This window comes from Rhinopithecus bieti, unplaced genomic scaffold (genome assembly GCF_001698545.2).
Source record: "Rhinopithecus bieti isolate Rb0 unplaced genomic scaffold, ASM169854v2 scaffold_33652, whole genome shotgun sequence".
Taxonomy (NCBI): domain Eukaryota; kingdom Metazoa; phylum Chordata; class Mammalia; order Primates; family Cercopithecidae; genus Rhinopithecus; species Rhinopithecus bieti.
In genome coordinates this window covers 904,272-924,102 of record NW_016814761.1, presented here as the reverse complement: position 1 = coordinate 924,102, position 19,831 = coordinate 904,272, and the positions used below count along the sequence as shown (strand labels likewise).

Genomic DNA, 19,831 nt, shown 5'->3' with positions numbered 1-19,831 from the left:
AAAAAAAAAAAAAAAAAGGTTCAACATACACCTACTGTATGACCTGCACTTCCCCTCTTAGGTATTTAACTCAAGGGAAATGAAAACGTACATTCACACAAAAACCTTTATGCACATACATATAGTAGCCGGAGAGCCTTATTCCTAATGGTCAAAAACTAGAAACAACCCCAAAGCCTTCAGCTAGGGAATGGACAGACAAATCTCCATTCAGTGGAATACTACCTGGTAACAAAACAGAATGAACAACCGATATGCACCATAACGTGAATACATGCATAAATCTCAAATGCCCGAGGCCGAAAGAAGCCAGACCCCAGAGACAACAAACCGTATGACTCCATTCCCATGGCATTCTGGAGAAGGTAAAACTATAAGGATCAAAATCAGATCAGTGGCCGCCGGCTGCCAGGTGGTGAGAGGGGATGATCAGAGGGGGCATGGCAGAATCTGGGGCCGTGACAGAACTATGCTATATCTTGTTTGTGGAGCTGGGCACACTTCTGTATGCATTTGTCAAATTCCCACAACTATATTCTTTCTAGAGTAAAAACACAATTTTTTTTGAGCCAGGATCTTGCTCTTGCACAGGCTGGAGGGCAGTGGCACAATCACATCTCACTTCAGCCTCAATCTCCTAGGGTCAAGCAATCCTCCCACATCAGCTTCCTGGGTAGTCGGGGCTACAGGTGCAAGCCACCCACACCCAGCTAATTTTCCTAGGCAACGGCCTAGGCTGGTCTCAAACTCCTGGGCTCAAGCAATCTGCCCACCTAAGCCTCCCAAAGTGCTGGGATTACAGGTGTAAGCCAACACATCTGGCCCTAGTGGAAAAAAGGAAAAAGAAAAAAAGGGAAAAATCCAGCAGGTATGAGGGTGTGGTAATATTCAATGAAAGGTGTATGTACTCATCTTGCAGAATACAAATTGTCAGACAGACTGGGTGCCTAGACTGGACATGGGTGTTTCCCATAAGAGAGGCCTCCAGAAAGGCAGCTCAGGCCGAAGGCAGCATTCTGAGGCTGTGGCTTCCCCAGCTATCTGCTTGGCTTCGTTTCTGGACAGCAGTTGCATTTACCCATCACTACTGAGCATGACAAACATGGCCTGGCCCTGGCCAGCGGCTCCCTGCTGTCACCGGCCGTGGGGCAAAGAACAGGCTTCTCTGCCTTTAATCAGCTCTGACATAGACCCGGGGAGAGCCAAGAAGGAGCATGGAGATGGAGCTGTGGTGGCCCCGCCTCCTGCCTCGCCTCCTGGCAGGCTGAGTGATGGATTCCTCACACTCAATCATCCAGAGTGACCGAGAACTGGCTGCCTGCATGACATTCCGGGAAGCGGGCTCCGCTGCTGACAACGCCCTCTGCACCATGACAGCAGGTGACTGATAAATGCTTCTCGGCCCTGGCATGTGGAGTCATGGGAGACACTGGCAGAGTGATCTCCACCAGGGCTGTGAATCCAGGTGCGCATGGCAGGGGTAGGGGATGGGAGAGGACTCCAGGTTGGTGGCCCAAGTGACCTGGCCTGGGAGTAGGAGGGTGGGAGGCAGGGACCATCCTTCCCCTGGCACATGACTGTAAAAGAAAGTCTGGATGGCTCCAAGGAGCCAGCTTTGAGGACAGAGATAAAATCCGTATATGCAAAAGCATTTGTACTGAGCCACCAATTCTACAAATTGCCATAAGCATGTACCTAGGTATAAAACCTGTTCTGGGCTGGCACGATTTCTCCCCTTCTGGAGTTTACATTCTACTAAGAAAGAATGTCCATAAGCACCAAAACAAACACAGCATGCCAAGGAAGATCAGTACAGCAGAGAAAAAGAAAACCTGGTAAGGACAGGGAACTCAAGAGGCACAGAGGCACAATGTTATTTTAAGCAGAGCAGTCATCAAAGGCCTCTCTCTAGGGTGACATCTGAGCAGAAAACTGAATGAAGTGAGGGAATAAAGCACATGAATACCTGGAAAAGCACTCCACCCCAAAGGAACAGCAAGTGCAAAGGCCCTGAGGAAGACAAGGTCAGATGAGTTCTAGGATCAGCCAGGAGGTCTGTGCAGCAGGGACACGGTGAGTGAAGGGAGGATACTGGAGATCTGAGAAGGGCCTTGTAGATCTTTGTATCATGCTTGCACATGTGGGAGGCCACTGGGGGGTTGGCCAGAGGAATTGCATGATCTGACTTCACTTGTGAAAGGATCATTTTGGCCAACAGAAAGGATAGACTGCAGAGAGCAGAAGAAAGATTACAGAAGGTGAAAGGTGTGGGTGGCCTGCGATAAAGTGGTGGCCAGGAAGAGGGTGCAAGGTGATCAGATTCTGTATATACCTAAGTAAGGCAGATAGACTGAAATATGAGACCAGGAGAAGAATGAAGGAAGACACCACAATTTTTAGCCTGAAAAGCTAGAAGAATAAAGTATCCATTTACTATGATGGAAAAGACCATGGGGGAACAGTTTGGCGTTTGGGAGGAAATTAGGAAATGTATTTGGGACATGTTAAGTTGGAGGTGCCTATTAAATGTATGTAAAGATGTCTGAGCTAATGGTGTAATTGGGAGTTCCTGAATGGATGGAATTGAAAGTGGTTGACATCAGGCAAGGTGGCTCATGCCTATAATCCCAGCACTTTGGAAGGCCAAGGCAGGTGGATCACCTGAGGTCAGAAGTTTCAGACCAGTTTGGCCAACATGGCAAAACCCCATCTCTACCGAAAAATAGAAAAATTAGCTAGGTGTGGTGGCATGCACCTGTAATCCCAGCTACTCAGGAGGCTGAGGCAGGACAATTGCTTGAACCCAGGAGGTAGAGGGTGCAGTGAGCCGAGATCAAGCCACTGCACTCCAGCCTGGGTGACAGAGACTGCGTCTCAAAAAAAAACAAAGAAAGTGGTTGGGATGGAAGTGATCATAAAGAGATGTAGTGTATACAAAGACTCATGCCTGAGGGCCTCTAAGGTCTAGTGGCCAGGCCTTGGGAAGGCACCAATAAAGAGGACTGAGTAAGAGTGGCCAGGAAGGAGAGCGGGAAGCCCAGAGGGAACAGTGTCCCGGGGCCAAGCAGAGAAAGTATTTCAAGAAAGGAAGAATGGAATGGGGTGAGAAATTAGGAGGAAGACAAAGGACTATCCATTGCATTTAGCAACATGGAACTTACCAGCAGCCTTGGCTAAAGCATGTCCATTGAAGAGGTGAGAAAAAGCTTGAAAAGGTTGATTCAAGAAAGGGTGAGACATTGAGAGCGATTCTACCAAACTGACCCAGGCTCTGCAAAAATATCACAGCATACACAACAATGAAATATTAAAGAAGTGTTCAAAATTGAAGGACATGGCAGCCAACACCATGCACACTTTCTGACCCCAGATCAGGAAAAAAAAAAAAAGCATTAAGGTACATTACCATAGGCTTCTAATGCTCACCAGGATGACTCTTTCAGCCTTCTTTCCTACTGAGTAGGACTAAAAATTCTGGACAAAATGAAAAAACAAACAAACAAAAACCCAACTACCTGAGGACAAGGAGTGAGAAAAATAATAGGCAGACTGAAAAGAATCAAAACTCGGAGAAGCAACCTGCAGAGGGTGAGGTTCCTATTTATTTTCCTGTCCTCTCTCAAACTTTGACCTGAGACAAGTTTCCAGCACAGCCAAGACTGAGTGAAATCCTGTCTCTCTGGACCAAGAAAAGGAATCTATGCAACTCAAAGAGTTGGGGAAGAATACTGAAGAAATGGCAGCTAGTCAGAGAAAGGATTCCCCAGATTCTACATACGAACGGGCACAAGTCCCAGCTCACCCGTGCATGGCTGGGACACACCCATGGCAGAAGAGCACAGGCCTTTGTACTGAACTCACAGCGGAATCACCACCCACAAAAGGCAAGACGGAGTTACAGGCTGCGTGTCACAGGGTTGACTGAAGGCTAAAACACAACCAAGTAAATGTTCTCCATGGGATGTTAAAAGAACACAGAGTCTCACATCATAATGCTCAAGTATTTTTACCCTAAAAAGCTATTAAAATTTTAGACTGGGCGCATAGGCTCACACCTGTAATACTAGCACTTTGGGAGGCCAAAGCAGGTGGATCACTTGAGCTCAGCAGTTTGAGACCAGCCTGGGCAACATGGTAAAACCCCATCTCTCCCAAAAATACAAAAAAAAATTAGCCAGACGTGGTGGTGTGTGCTGTGGTCCCAACTACTCAGGAGGCTGAGGTGGGAAGATTGCTTGAGCCCAGGGAGCAGAATTTGCGCCACTGCACTCCAGCCTAGAGACAATGGGAGTAAAACCCTGTCTCAAGAAAAAAAAAAAAAAAAAGGCTATTAATATTTTGAGTTCTATTGCATAGCCTGGTGAATACAGTTCATAACAGAGTATTGTACGTTTCAAATTTGCTGACAGTAAATTTTGAAAGCTCTCATCACAAATAATGTTAAGGATTAGAGGTAATGGATGTGTTAACCAGCTTGATTTACTTATTCTACCTTGTATTCATAAATTATAACATCATGTTGTACCCCATGCATTTGTACAATTGTAAATTCTCAATTTACAACAAAAAAATAAAAACAAAGAAAAGTTCTGCTCCATAGTAGAATGGAGAGGACAGAGGAATGAGTAAGGGGATTTTCAAATATCAATAGAAATTATTCAATCTAAAAAACAGAAAAAAATTTACTGAGCAAAGCTTCAGAGACCTGTGGGGCAATATAAAGAGATCTAACATTCATGTCATTGAAGTTTCAAAGTGAGAGAAAAAAGATTGGCTCAGGAAAAGTTTTAAAGACATAATGGCTAAAAATTTCCCCAATTTGGTCAAAGACAAATCTACAAAGCCAGGAAGCTCAGCACACCCCATAGAAACTAAATTCAAAGAAAACCATGCAAACCACCCAGAAAACCATAGTATAACCCAACTGCTGAATACCAAATATTTTTTAAATTTTCAAAGAATCCAAAGAAAAATAAAACACTAAATACAGATGAATATCACTTTGAATGACTGCAGACTTCCCACCAGGGGAAATGGAGTCCAGAAGACAGTCAGGCATCTTTAAAGGACTGAAAGAAAAGAGATATCAACTCAGAATTCTATACCCAGCAAAAAATCTTTCAGGAATGAAGACAAGATATTCTTAGATGAAGGAAAACTAAGAATATTACTAGCAGCACTGCTTTAAAAAGAAATGCTAATTAAAGCTCTTCAGGCTGAAGGAAAATAATACTGAATCTAGCACTCAGGAATGAAGAAAGAGGAACAGAAATGGTAAATACTTAGAAAATTATGATGTCTATTTTTCTCCTCTCAAAATATGTATGGCCATTGAAAGCAAAGACATGGTATAGCCTACTACTTACCTAGATTGTATGATATAGCCATTTGCTCCTAAGCTATGAACTGGTACAGCATGTTATTGCACTTAATACTGTAGGTGATTGTAACATAATGGCACGTATTGTATTGTTTTGTTGGTAGATATATAGTCTTGCTATGCTACAAACTGGTACAGCGTGTTATTGTACTGAATACTGTAGGCGATTGTAACATAATGGTATGTATTACCTTGTTTTGTTGGTAGATATGGAGTCTTGCTATGGTACAAACGGGTACGGTGTGTTACTGTACTTAATACTGTAGGCGATTGTAACATAATGGCATGTATTGTTTTGCTGGTAGATCTAGAGTCTTGCTATGCTACAAACTGGTACAGCATGTTATTGTACTGAATAGTGTAGGCAATTGTAACATAATGGTACGTATTGTTTTGTTTTGTTGGTAGATACGGAGTCTGCTATGTTGTTCGGGCTGGTTTTGAATACCTGTCCTCAAGGGTTCTTCCTGCCTTGGCTTCTCAAAGGGCCACGACTACAGGCATGAGCTACCATATCCAGCCAGTAAGTATTTGTGTATCTTAACATAGAAAAGGTATAGTAGAACTACAGTATTGTAATCTTATGGGACTACCATCATACATGCCATCTGTGGTTGACCAAAATGTCACGTGGTGAATGACTGTAATTGAAATTGAAAATGGAAAACAAATAGTGAAAAGCCAATAAAGCCAAAAGCTAAAAGCTAGTTCTTCGAAAAGATCAAAGACTAAGAAAAAAGAGAACAGACACAAAAGCCTGCGATCAGGAACGAGGTGGCATCACTTCAGACTCTCCAGACACAAAAAGGATAACAAGAGATTATTAGGAACAACGTTCTACCTGATGCTTTGACAATTTAGGTGAAATAGATAAATCCTTTAAAGACATAAACTACCAAAGCTCAGTCAAGAAGAAATATATATTTAAATAGCCATATAACTATTAGAAATAGACTTTTTAGTTACAAACCTTCAACACAAAATACTCTAGGTCTAAATGGTTTCCACTGGAGAATTTTACCCAGCATTCAAGAAAGAAATAATACTAAGGGTACACAATCTCTCCCAGAAAGCAAAAGAGGAGGCAACACACCCCAACTCAGTTTGTGGGGCCAGTATTACCTTGAACCAATAGCAAAGATATTACAAAATAAAATAAAACTCAAACCAAAATCTTTCATGAAGATATAATATTCTTTAATAAGATTTTGGCAAGGCCAGTAATATATAAAAAGAACAACACACAATGACTAAATGGGGCTTCTCCCAGGAATGCAACACCGGTTCAATATTTTTAAATCGGTATGATTCAAACAAGTAACAGACTGAAAAAGAAAAACCACATGATTGTCTCAACAGATGCAAAAAAATCAATGGATAGAATTCAACATGCATTTATCATAAAATTTTTTAACAACTAGGAGCAGAGAAGACTTTCCTTATCCTAATAAAGAGAATATCCAAACACCTACAATTCACATGGGTAATAGTGAGAAGCAGGATGCTTTCTCCCTAAGACTGGGAACAAGGTAAAGATAGGTCAGTTCTCACCACGCATATTCAACATTGAACTGGAAGTCCTAAACCAGTGCAATATGGCAAGAATAAAGAAATAGAAGACACATGAATTGGAAAGAAATAAAACTATCCCTATTTGCAGAAGACATAACTGTCTAAGTAGAAAATGCCAAAGAATCTAGGAAAAAGATCCTAGAACTAATAAGTGAGTTTGACTAAGTCATAAGATACAAGTTAAATGTTTTAAAAACCAATTATATTTTATATACTATCAATAAATAGCTGAAAAGTATTTCTTTAAAAAAGTATAATTTACAATAGCATCAAAAATTATGAGAGAGATACTTTGGTATAAATCTAACAAAACATTAAATATGCTGAAAACTACAAAATACTGATGAAATAAATCAAAGAAAACCTAAATAGAGAGATGACCGGGCGTAGTGGCTCAAGCCTATAAACCCAGCACTTTGGCAGGCTGAGACGGGTGGGTTGCCTGAGCTCAGGAGTTCACAACCAGCCCGGACAACACAGTGAAACCCCATCTCTACTAAAATACAAACAAAAAACTGGCCAGGCGTGGCGGCATATGCCTGTAGTCCCAGCTACTTGGGAGGCTGAGGCAGGAGAATTGCTTGAGACTGGGAGGCGGAGGTTGCAGTAAGCTGAGATCACACCACTGCACTTTACCCTGGGCGACAAAGTGAGACTCCGTCTCAAAAAAAAAAAGAAAAAAATAGATATGCTATGTTCACAGATTAGACAATTCAATATCATTAAAATGTCATTTCTACCTAAACTGCTTTATAGATTCAACTCTAATCAAAATCTCAGAATCCCAGCAGGATTACTGTTAGATATCAACAAGCTGATTCTAAAGTGTATCTAGTAAGGAAAAGGAATTAGAACAGCCAAAACAATTTTTAAAAGAACGAAGTTGGAAGACTCACACTATCTGATTTCAAGGCCCACTATAAGTTTACAATAATCAAGATAGAGCTGGGTGTGGTAGCTCACACCTATAATCCCAGCACTTTGGGAGGCCAAGGCAGGCAGATCACTTGAGCTCAAGAGTTCGAGACCAGCCTGGGCAACATGATGAAACCCCATCTCTACTAAAAATACAAAAAAAAGAAAAAACTTAGCCAGGTTCAGTGGCATGCGCCTGTAGTCCCAGTTACTTGGGAGGCCGCAGCGAGCTGAGATCATATCATTGCACTCCAACCTGGGTGACACAGCCAGACCCTGTCTCAAAAAAAAAAAGACAGAAAACCCAATCAAGATAATGTGATGTTGGTAAAAGCACAGTCACATGGATCAGTAGAAAAGAATACAGAGTCCAAGAATAGACTCATACAAATCTAATCAACTGATTTTAACAAAAGTACAAGGACAATTCAGTGGTGAAAAGATAGTCTTTCAACAAACAGTGCTGGAAAAACTGGACCCCTCCATGTAAAAATAACCTCGACTCATTCCTCACTTATTTACAAAAAAAATAAAAAAATTTAACTCGAAATGGATCATGTAAAATATACATATAAAACAGAAAATCATAAAACTTCTGCAAAAAACATGAGAACATCTTTGTGACCTTAGATCTAAGAACATTTAAGTGTTCTTAGGTACAACATCAAAAGTACCACCCATAAAAGAAAAAGTTAATATCCTGGACTTCACCAAGATTTTAAAATTCTACTCTTTGAAAGACACTATTAAGAGAATGAAAATGAAAAGCCACAGGCTGGGAGAAACTATTTGCAAGTCACACATCTGCTAAAGGACTTGTATCCAGAATATATAAAGACCTAATAATAATCCATAATAAGAAAGCAAACAACTCACTTCCCAAAGATGGGCCAAAGATTTTCACACTTCGTCAAGTAAGCTACACAGATGGTAAATAAGCACATGGAAACATGCTAAATGTCATAAGTCACTAGAGAAAAACAAATTAAAACCAGAAAATTTGAAGGACAATGCCAAGAGCTAACAAGGATGTGGAGAAATCGGAACTCTCATATGCTGCTAGTGGGAATATAAAAATGTATAATCTGGAAAACAGTTTAGGAGTTTATTTTAAAGTTAAACATATATTTACCATACAAATGAGTAATCCTATTCCTTATGTACTCCAGAGAAAAAAGAACTTATGTTCACACAAAAACTCTTACACCAATGTTTACAGAGGCTTGAGTCATAATCACTAAAAACTAGAAACAACCCAAATGTTCTTCAGCCAGTAAATGAACGAACTGTGGTACATCCATACAATGGAATACTACTTAGCAATAAAAAGGAACAAACTACTGATACACATGACAACATCCATGACTGTCAAAATCATTATGTGTACATGAAAGAAACCAGACTTACATGCTGTATATTCCCAATTATATGATATTCTGGAAAAGGCCAAACTATAGTAACAAAACAGATCAGTCGTTTCTGGGGCGGTGAGAAGAGTTAACTACACAGGCCTGGAGGAATTTTTGGAGGTGGTGGAACTGTCTCATATCTTGATTGCCAGAGTGGTTATGTGCCTGCATTCATTTATCAGAACTGAGAACTATACAACAAAAAAAGCGAGTCTCGCCGCATGAAATTTTAAGGTGAAATTTTCGAAAGAACATTTTGGGGACAGATGGTAAAATTTGAATACGGGTTATATTTTCAATGTTAAATTTCCTGTGTTTGATCTCTATATTGTGGCTTTCAAAGAGAATATTCTTATTTTAAGCAGATCCATGAAAAGTATTTACAGGTAAAATAGCATGAGATTTACTTTCAAATAGATCAAGAAAAACCCAGCATGTGTCCATAGAAAAAGTGTCAAAGCAAATGGGGTCAAAAGATAGTAACTAGCGAATATATATGATGGATATTGGAGAGCGTATTGAACTATTCTTGGACCTTCTCTAAATGAAAAGCTTTTAGGAAAAGAAAGGATGGGGGAGAGATATGGGAGACAGTGAGACAACTTTGAAGAGCTCTGCTCTGAAAGGAAGCAAAGAAAGACAACAGTAGATTGTGCAGAGAATTGGGGCCCCAGGAGGTTTTGGTTGTTTTGTTCAAGAGAAGAAATAATGTATTAAGGTTTTATACTGATGGGAATAATCCAGTGGAAGAAAAAGTTGAATAAAATCAGAACAAACTACAGTTAAATCTGGACACTATCAGTGGTACCCAACCTTTCTGGCACCAGGGACTCGTTTTGTGGAAGATAATTTTTCCACAGACCTGGAGTAGGGGTTGGTTTACAGGATGATTCAAGCATATTCCATGTATTGTGCACTTTATTTCTATTACTATATGGCAACATATAATGAAATAATTATACAAATCGCCATAATGTAGAATGAGTAGGAGCCCTGAGCTTGTTTTCCTGCAACTAGACGGTCCCCTGTGGGGGTGATGAGAGACAGTAACAGATCATCAGGCATTAGATTCTCACAAGGAGCGCGCAGCCTAGATCCCTTGCACGCACAGTTCACAACAGGGTTCACGTTCCTGTGAGAATCTGATGCCACCGTTGATCTGACAGGAGGTGGAGCTCAGGCAGGTAACGTGAGCAGTGGGGAATGGCTGTAAATACAGATGAAGCTTCGCTGGCTCACCTGCCTGCTGCTCACCTCCTGTTGCCCAGTTTCTAACAGGCCACGGCCTTTCCTTTCCCTCTGTCCCTGGACCACAGCCTGCTTCTTCCTTGCCTCAGCCCCTATGTTTGCCTTACCCTCTGTCTGGAACCCCTGGCCAGCCCTTCCAGAAACCAGCTCTCATCACTCTTGTTTAGCTTGAGTGAGATCTGGAGCCTCTCCTGACCACTCCACTCCAAGCCAATACTGCATTGACTAGTTTTATTATTGTCATAGCACTTATTACCATACATAATTATGCTGTGTGTTTGCTGGCTGTTGTCTACCTCTCCGAAGCACCACCAGAACGTAGGCTCCAGGAAGACAAGTTCATCATATTTGTATTTTACTTCCCTATCTCTACCACATAACTGGCATATTTTTGTTAAATCAGTTTGTGTTGAATGAATAAATTTTTAAAAATACATTGGTTTGCTGGCGGCATAATAGCTCCATATGGGCTGCACTCCCGTGTCCCTAAAACATGGGTTTCTTCTATAGGCTTCTGGTTACTTTCCTGCTGCAAACTCTTCAACAGCTCCCACTGCCAACAAGATGAAGCCTAAACTTAGCTTGACATACAAAGTCCACCAGGCTCTGGCCAACTTTCTCCATCTTCTCCATGCACCTGAAGCTAAAGCCATACTGGAATATTTGCTGCTGGAGAATTCTGTCCTTTCTACATGTCTTCTCTGCCTAAAATTCACTTCCATCATGCCTCTCAGTTCTTCAAGATCCACACCAAACCTTCACTCCATAAAGCTTCTAACACCAGACAACTTGCAAACGGGAACTCATTCCTCCACGGACCACCACGAATGCAGAATCTTTGCTGAGCACACTTACTAAGAACCAGGCACTGGGTATGGTACTTCCCACATAGTATCTCTCTCATTTACTCTGCACAAAAACCCAATGATGAGGGCATAGTATCATTGCCAGTTTATAGATGAAGAAATGAGGCTTAGAGAAGTGAAGGAGTTGTCCCCACGCCACCCACCTTTGAGTGCAGTCAAGATTCAAATCCATACCTGTGGGTTCAGAGCCCAAGCTCTTAACCACTGCCATGATTAGCTATGTGGCCTGAGGTTAAGCAACTCTCTAAACCGTAGTCTTCAGATGAGAATAACTGTCTTTCACAGATGAAAGGACTAACAATAACATTTGAAGGAAAAAGGGTACAGACCTTAATGTGTTCACTCACATTGGTCTGTTGAGCTCTTATTGCCATCTGCCTCCTGTTAATGTGTACCTACAGCCTTCTGTCTCTCAAGTCTGCGCAATGTTTGCACACACAAGCTTTCCAGAGTTTGTTCATCGAGACTCCATCCTGGACCCTTATAAATTGCTCTGTGATTGTAAACATCTTGCAAGGAACTTTCCACTTAGCACTTTTATCCACATTCTCAGTGAATCCTAGACAACCTCTTGAAGTAGGCAACGTCGTTCCAGTTTCCATCTCATTTTATAGGTATCAGCACTGCTACTGCTGCTAACACAGCATACTTTATTATTATACTTTAGGTTCTGGGGTACATGTGCAGAACGTGCAATTTTGTTACATAGGTACACACGTGCCATGGTGGTTTGCTGCACCCATCAACCCATCACCTACATTAGGTAATTCTCCTAATGTTATCCCTCCCCTAACTCCCCACCCCCCCCTACACAGGGCCCAGTGTGTGATGTTCCCCTCCCTGGGTCCATGTGCTCTCATTCTTCAACTCCTACTTATGAGTGAGAACATACAGTGTTTGGTTTTCTGATCTTGTGACAGTTTGCTGAGAATGACAGTTTCCAGCTTCATCCATGTCCCTGCAAAAGGACATGAACTCATCCTTTTTTATGGCTGCATAATATTCCATGGTGTATATGTGCCACGTTTTCTTAATCCAGTCTATCATGATGGACATTTGGGTTGGTTCCAAGTCTTTGCTATTGTGAACAGTGCCACAATAAACGTATGTAACACGACATACTTGCTATGATCCAAACACCAGGCCAACTACTTCACTCCTCATTTCCCCAGCACAACTCTAGGAGGTCGGTACTATCATCTGCCTCAGTTTCATACATAAGGAGACTTAGGTGCAGTTGGGAAACTTACCCACGTCCCCACAGCTATTGAGGAGCTGAGCAAGGATTGAACCCAAGGGATCAGGTTCCAGGGTCTGTGCCTCCAACCTGTCAGCCATCCTGTTTCTCATCCTATCAATGCTGCAGTCCCCACAGCACAAAGATGCTGATGTCCTAATCCATGGAAACTGTGACTATGTCAGATTACAAGATCAAGGGGAATGAGGGCTGCAGATGGAATTAAGATTACTAATCATCTGACTTTTAGAAGGCAAAGATTATCCTGGATTATCCATGTGAGCCCAAAGTAATCACAAAGGTCCTTTAAATGTGGAAGAGTGTGGCCAGAGTCAGAGAAAGATGTGCAGATGCAGCAATACTGCCAGCTCTGAAGATGGAAGAAGGGGCCATGAGCCAAGCAATGCAAGTGGCCTCCACAAGCTGGAAATGGCAAAGACATGGATATTTCCCTACAACTCCCAAAAGGAGGCAGCCCTGACAACACCTTGACTGTAGCCCAGTGGGACACATCCCGTGCTTCCGAACTCCAGAACTGCAGGATAATGAATTTGTGCCGTTTGGGGCCACTGCATTTGGTAATTTGCTACAGTAATAATAGGAGATTCCTGCAGATGCAAAATCAGCTCCCATTTCTCTCCTGCTCAAAGCCCAGCAGGCCACAGGGCTCTGCGGAAGAATCCAAAGGCAAAATCCCATCCCAAAACCCTCCCTTGCTCCCTGTGCAGACATCCTCCCTGAGGTCCACCTGGGCTTTGTCTGGCTACAAGGTGTGACTGGACTTTGTATCCTGAGGACGTGGCCCAGCTTCCCTGCAAATCAGGAACCTCCACTACAGGCCTCTTCCGCTTCAAAGTCCCCTCCCTGGGGGCCAAGAGCTAAACAAGTCCCACTCCCAGCAGCAGCTGGACTGGGCCTCATTACCAGGGAAGTCAGAGCCCCCAGGGACAGAGGGAGACTTGCACCTCTTAAAGAGCAACCGGGTTCAGATAGGGCTGAACTGAGAAAGTGGGGAGAGTGCCAGAAGAGAGGAGAAACAGAGGGAAAGACATCAAATTTGCATGAGGGCAGGACAGGGTTTTAATTATGCCTTTTCTTAACCTCATTGTACCTTGAGGTATCTTAACATTACTCTCCCTGGCAGGAAGGATTGATTGATTGTCTCTTGGCATTCAGAAACCCCGATTAATGTAAAACTAACCAGTCGTTCTGAACTCTGGAGAATTAATCACTTAAATGTGGGAATTACTCAATAAACCATTCAAACATGCAATAAACCAAGCCATTAAAAATTAATCGCTCGACATCCCGGCTGTGTAAACAGGGCTAATAAGATCCTGGCAGCCCAGAAAGAGGAGGAAAAGGAGGAAGCAGGAAGATGCCTTTAACCAGCCACTCCTAAGGACCAGAGTAGATACACCAATGTCCAGGACACATGTCATGAATCATCAGGGTAGGTGACATCTTGTCCCTACAGCCTCCCAGCCTGTCCCTAGGACAACAGTGGGCAGGTAGGTGAGAGAGAGGAGACCCTCAGTGGGCTGTAAGGAAGAGGGAGTGGAGTTAGAACTACAGCTCTCAACAAATACTTACTTAGCATCTTCTATGTACCAGACACTGCACAGGGCTCTGCAGATACAACCATGAACAAGACAACAGTGGCTGCCCTAAGGAAGCTGACATTGGAGTGGAGGGTGTATCTACATGTCTGGTGTCTGTTTGAAAAACATATATATTTTGGCCGGGCGCAGTGGCTCATGCCTATAATCCCAGCAATTTGGGAGGCTGAGGAGGGCGGATCACAAGGTCAGGAGTTCGAGACCAGCCTAGGCAATATGAGGAAACCCTGTCTCTACTAAAAATACAAAAATTAGCTTGGCATGGTGGCACACACCTGTAGTCCCAGCTACTCGGGAGGCTGAGGCAGGAGAATTGCTTGAACCTGGCAGAGGTTGCAGTGACCTAAGACCGCACCACTGCACTCTAGCCTGGGTGACAGAGTGAGACTCAATCTCAAAAAAAAAAAAAAAGAAAAGAAAATAGATGCATTTTATAAAGCACTGACTATAAAGAAAAATAAAGCCGAGACTTGTGAGGGGCAGAAGATGGCAGAAGATGAAAGAGTTCCTGTTTTAGACTCAGGAGATCCCCTTTGGCCAAGACCCCAAAGTAGTGAGGGCAGGAAGCACACACACACACACAGGAAGAGAATTCCAGGCAGAGGTCTGGGCAACTGCAAAGGCCCTGAAATGGGTGTGCCCCTGTGTGGCTGGAAGGGAGCTGGAAGGAGAGGAATTGAGGTCCCGGAGGCGTGAGGTGCACAGAGCCATCTAGGGCCTTGTTAGGAAATTGTAAAGAATACGACTTTGGTCCTTAGAGAGATGGAGAGCCAATGAAGGTTTCTGAGCAGACAGGAGGTGGGTCCCATCTGTCCCACGTGTTAGGAGAATCACACTGGCTGCTGGGTTGAGGATAGAAGATGGGGACTGCCAGGCGCAGTGGCTCACACCTGTAATCCCAGCACTTTGGGAGCCCAAGGTGGGTGGATCACCTGAGGTCAGGAGGTCGAGACGAGCCTGGTCAACATGGTGAAACCCCGTTTCTACTAAAAATACAAAAATTAGCTTAGCTTGGTGGTGTGTGCCTATAATCCCAGCTATTCAGGAGGCTGAGGCAGAAGAATCGCCTAAACCCAGGAGGCAGAGGTTGCAGAGGCTGCAGTGAGCCGAGATCGCACCACTGCACTCCAGCCTGGGCGACAAAAGCAAAACTCCATTTCAAAAAAAAAAAAGATGGGGACAAAGATGGAAGCAGGATGACTAGCTGGAAGGCGGCTGCAATGGTCAGGGGCAGCCATTTGCTGGGTCCCTGTGTCCTCGGTGCCTCCCCAGTTTAACAGCACCCAGGTCTTGCCCTTTCCCCATGTCAGCCTGTGGGCTAAATGGGATGTATTCACCCCACTCTCTGCTCAGGGGTACAGCCCAACCTTTTGATAAAGTAAAGGTTCAGGGAGGACCATATGATCCAACTCAGGTCAATCAGAGGAGGAAACACTAACTAAGGGCTTCTGGGAAAGACGCTTTCTCACTCCTTATCACACGAGATCCCCAAAGACCCATTTGCTCGTGTTCAGCTGGTGGGTGTCAGCTCTGAGACCACCAGAGCCTTTACTGTTTCCCACTACAGCCTGAGGAAGAGGCAGGCCTGTGGAGAAGAGCAGGGCCAAGAATGTCACAGAGAAATACAGCCGGGGCACATCACCATGAACTTCTGGATCAAACTGCTCCTGAAGCATGAACTACATTTGGGGCTTTAAATTCATTGAATCAATCAATGTCCTTGTCTCCTTTGAGCCAGTTTGGGTAGGTTAGATTCCTGACAGAATTCTTAGGGTTTGTATGTGATGTCACTTAGACCATATGAGGACCCTAGGAAGTAAGTGTATTTCCAATTTTCCACCTTACAGATACCAAAACTGAGAATTAGAAAAATAAACTGTCCAGAGGCGTAGTGATGGAAATTGGCAAAGCTGACATTTGAACCGAGTCTTGCTGGCTCTAAAGTCCTGCTCTGTGGAGACTCCCTATCAGTCTCCCTCGCTCACTCTGTCTGCCTTTACAATCATAGGGACCTTCTGCTGAGTTTGATGATTTAAGTCAGGAATGACCTATGCAGCACACACTCTCACTCCCCACTTACACCCTTGGCAGGTGTATTAGTCCGTTCTCATGCTGCTAAATAAGGACATACCCACGGGCCAGGCACAGTGGCTCACGCCTATAATCCCAGCACTTTCAGAGGCTGAGGCACAAGGATCACCTAAGGTCAGGAGTTCGAGACAGGCCTGGCCAACATGGCAAAACCCCAACTCTACTAAAAATACAAAAATTAGCTGGGCAAGGTGGCAGGCATCTGTATTCTCAGCTACTTGGGAAACTGAGGCAAGAGAATCACTTGAACCCAGGAGGTGGAGGTTTCAGTGGAGCCGAGACTGCACCACTAGTGCACTCCAGCCTGGGCAACAGAGCGAGACTCCGCCTTAAAAAAAGACATACCCGAGACTGAGTGATTTATAAATGAAAGAGGTTTAATTGACTCACAGTTCCGCTTGGCTGGGGAGGCCTCAGGAACTTACAATCGTGGTGGAAGGGGAAGCCAACACCTCCTTCTTCACATGGTGGCAGCAAGGAGAAGTGCCGAGCAAAAGGGGGAAAAGCTCCTTATGAAACCATCAGATCTTGTGAGAACTCACTCACTATTACGAGAATAGCATGGGGGTAACTACCCCGTGATTCAATTACCTCCCACCAAGTCCCTCCCACAACGTATGGGGTTTATGGGGACTACAATTCAAGATGAGATGTGGATGGGCACACAGCCAAACCACAGCAGCAGACATCACCACTTTTTTATTTTTATTTTTGAAACAATCTCACTCTTTTCCCCCAGGCCGGAGTGCAACGGCGCGATCTCGGCTCACGGCAACCTCTGCCTTCTGGGTTCAAGCAATTCTCCTGCCTCAGTCTCAGTAGCTGGGATCACAGGTGCCCACGACCATGCCCAGCTAATTTTTCTGTATTTTTAGTAGAAATGGGGTTTTGCCATGTTAACCAGACCAGTCTCACTCCTGACCTCAAGCGATCTGCCTACCTCAGCCTCCCAAAGTGCTGGGATTACAGGTATGAGCCACCACTCCCAGCCATCACTAACTGTTTGAAGACCTCTTTTCTGCAAAATAAAGTATCAGCTAGCTAAGTTTAAGAGTTAATTAAAGACAATATGGTAGAACAAGTTACATGATGTTTTGATCGGGGATATGGCTCGAGTCAGGCAGCCTGAAGTCACACCCCAGCCAGCTCCATTCCTTACCCACTGTGGTAACTCCTTTCAGCCCAGGTAAGCAGGTAAGAGAGCATTTTTTTTTTTTTTTTTTTTTTTTTTTTTTTTTTAAGACAGAGTCTAGCTCTGTCCGGACGATCTCGGCACTCCCAGGTTCACGCCATTCTCCTGCCTCAGCCTCCTGAGCAGCTGAGATTACAGGCGCCCGCCACCGCACCTGGCTAATTTTGTTTTTGTATTTTTAGTACAGATAGGGTTTCACCGTGTTAGCCAGGATGGTCTCGATCTCCTGACGTGGTGATCCGCCCGCCTCGGCCTCCCAAAATGCTGGGATTACAGGCGTGAGCCACCATGGGGAGATCACGCCTGGTTGGAGATTGGCAAGGGGATCCTACCCTAAGCCCCATTGTCTGATAAATATGTGCACCACTGCCCTCCAACACACACACACATACACACACACACACACACACACGCGCGCGCGCACAGTCATCCAGGGTCTGCTGCTCAGCGCCGGCACAATGCAACTCCTGGCTCCACCTCCACTCTCATGACTAATACCATTCAGGGCCCAGGGAAATGGCTCCCCAGCAGCCCCGGCTCAACTTCACAGAAACAAGCAGCAACCTGAACCTACACAGCGTGGAAGTTGGTTGTATGTAGTGCTGCCGACAGCAGGAGGGCACGGCTCTGAGGTGCAGGGAAGATTTGAGCCGCAAAAGCCCTTCGGTAAGAGAAAAGACAAATTAACCAACTTATCACATCTTTCTCTTAGCACTCTTGCAACAGATTCCCACGAAATGAAGAATCATTTCCTAGAAACGCACGGCATCCATTTTCTTGTTTCTCTTCATGCTCCGCCTTGCGGGAGTAGAGGTATGCGAATTAGCTAAATTAGAACAGCGTTCACAACAGCTCCACGCTGCAGCTTGGGAACATTTTGAAACCCTGAACAATTCATACGACCCTTCATATACCCATCTCTAGATACTATAAGGGTAAAAGCGTGAGACCAGTGATTTATGCTGACAACTAGATGGACACCAAATGCTAACACTGTATTTTCAAAGCATGAATACATTTCAGTTTTAAATACATTTAATTTTAAAATTCTTACTGATTTGTATTTTGCTTCTTAATGTTTACAGATAATTCTGAATTTTAGATGAAAACTTTTGAAAGCTTCAGGAATTCTTTTTTTTTACATTTACTTTCACGTCTAGGTGATAAAATTTAATTTTGTATGCTTTGAGCGTAATTATGTTTTATTTTTAATCTTTTATATCACTACTATCAATAGAACACAAACTATGTGAAAGTCTTGATTACATCAGAATTTACTGAAGGTGAGAAACATTTTATGGAATATATAATTTATGAGTTATGTATGACTATTACTCATCCAACTATCTCAGACTTACAATGGAATGCCAAAATGTGCAATAATCATTAACTTTGGCCATCTTGGTATCTTGTAGATTTTATCTTTATCAATGTATCTTTCTCAGATAAGAGGATAGATGTTTTATTTAACAGTTTGCTATCCTGTTTTAGAGCTTTAAATATCTGGAATTGGTATCTGTGTGTCCATTTATACTCTTCTCCAGTACTGCAAATGCTAGAGATGGGCCTGACCAGCTGTGTGACTTTGAGTCAATTAATTAATCTCTCTGTGTCTTGTCTCATCTGCAAGGAGGAGATAATAAAGAGTGTCTAGCTCTATAGAGCTGTCATAAGGATTAAGAAAGTAAATATTTACAAAGCACCTACAACACAGTCTGGCACACAGAGCTTTATAAGTACTTTTAGGCAGAGCGGAGTTTAGCACAGAAGTGCAAAAATTATTTTAATAGATTGGCAAAAGCATTTGACCAAATTTAACATATATTTACTTTTAAAAACTCAAGGAATTGAAGAGAATTTCTTTGACTGGATGAACACAACATAGTAAAACCTACAGCAAATGCCACCTTTATCTGGGAATTTTCACCTTATTTCTCTTAAGATTGACACTAAGGTGACCAGGTGCAGTGGCTCATGCCTGTAATCCCAGCACTTTGGAAGGCTGAGGCGGGTGGATCATGAGGTCAGGAGTTTGAGACCAGCCTGGCCAACATATTGAAACCAAGTCTCAACTAAAAATACAAAAATTAGCCGGGCGTGGTGGCGCGTGCCTTTAGTCCCAGCTACTCGGGAGGCTGAAGCAGGAGAATTGATTGAACCCAGGGGCAGAGGGTGTGGTGAGCCAAGATCACGCCATGGCACTCCAGCCCTGGCAACAGTGCAAGACTCTGTCTCAAAAAAAAAAAAAAAAAAACCACACACACACACAAGATTGACACCAAGGCAAGGAAGTTTGCCACTA

At 43.4% G+C, this 19,831-nt stretch overlaps 1 protein-coding gene across 3 annotated transcripts in view; it reads right to left on the bottom strand.

Moving 5' to 3' along the window:
- The window catches only part of ACTL8 (actin like 8), a 74,314-nt gene that overhangs the window by 6,842 nt on the left and 47,641 nt on the right, over positions 1–19,831 (bottom strand). The window contains exon 1 of one of the 3 annotated variants that reach the window (XM_017852024.1): positions 3,427–3,475. The exons of the other annotated variants lie outside the window; for them this stretch is intronic. The gene's annotated coding sequence lies outside the window, so the exon portion shown is untranslated. Of the gene's footprint in view, positions 1–3,426; positions 3,476–19,831 lie in introns of those variants that run through there. 3 annotated transcript variants of the gene reach the window in all.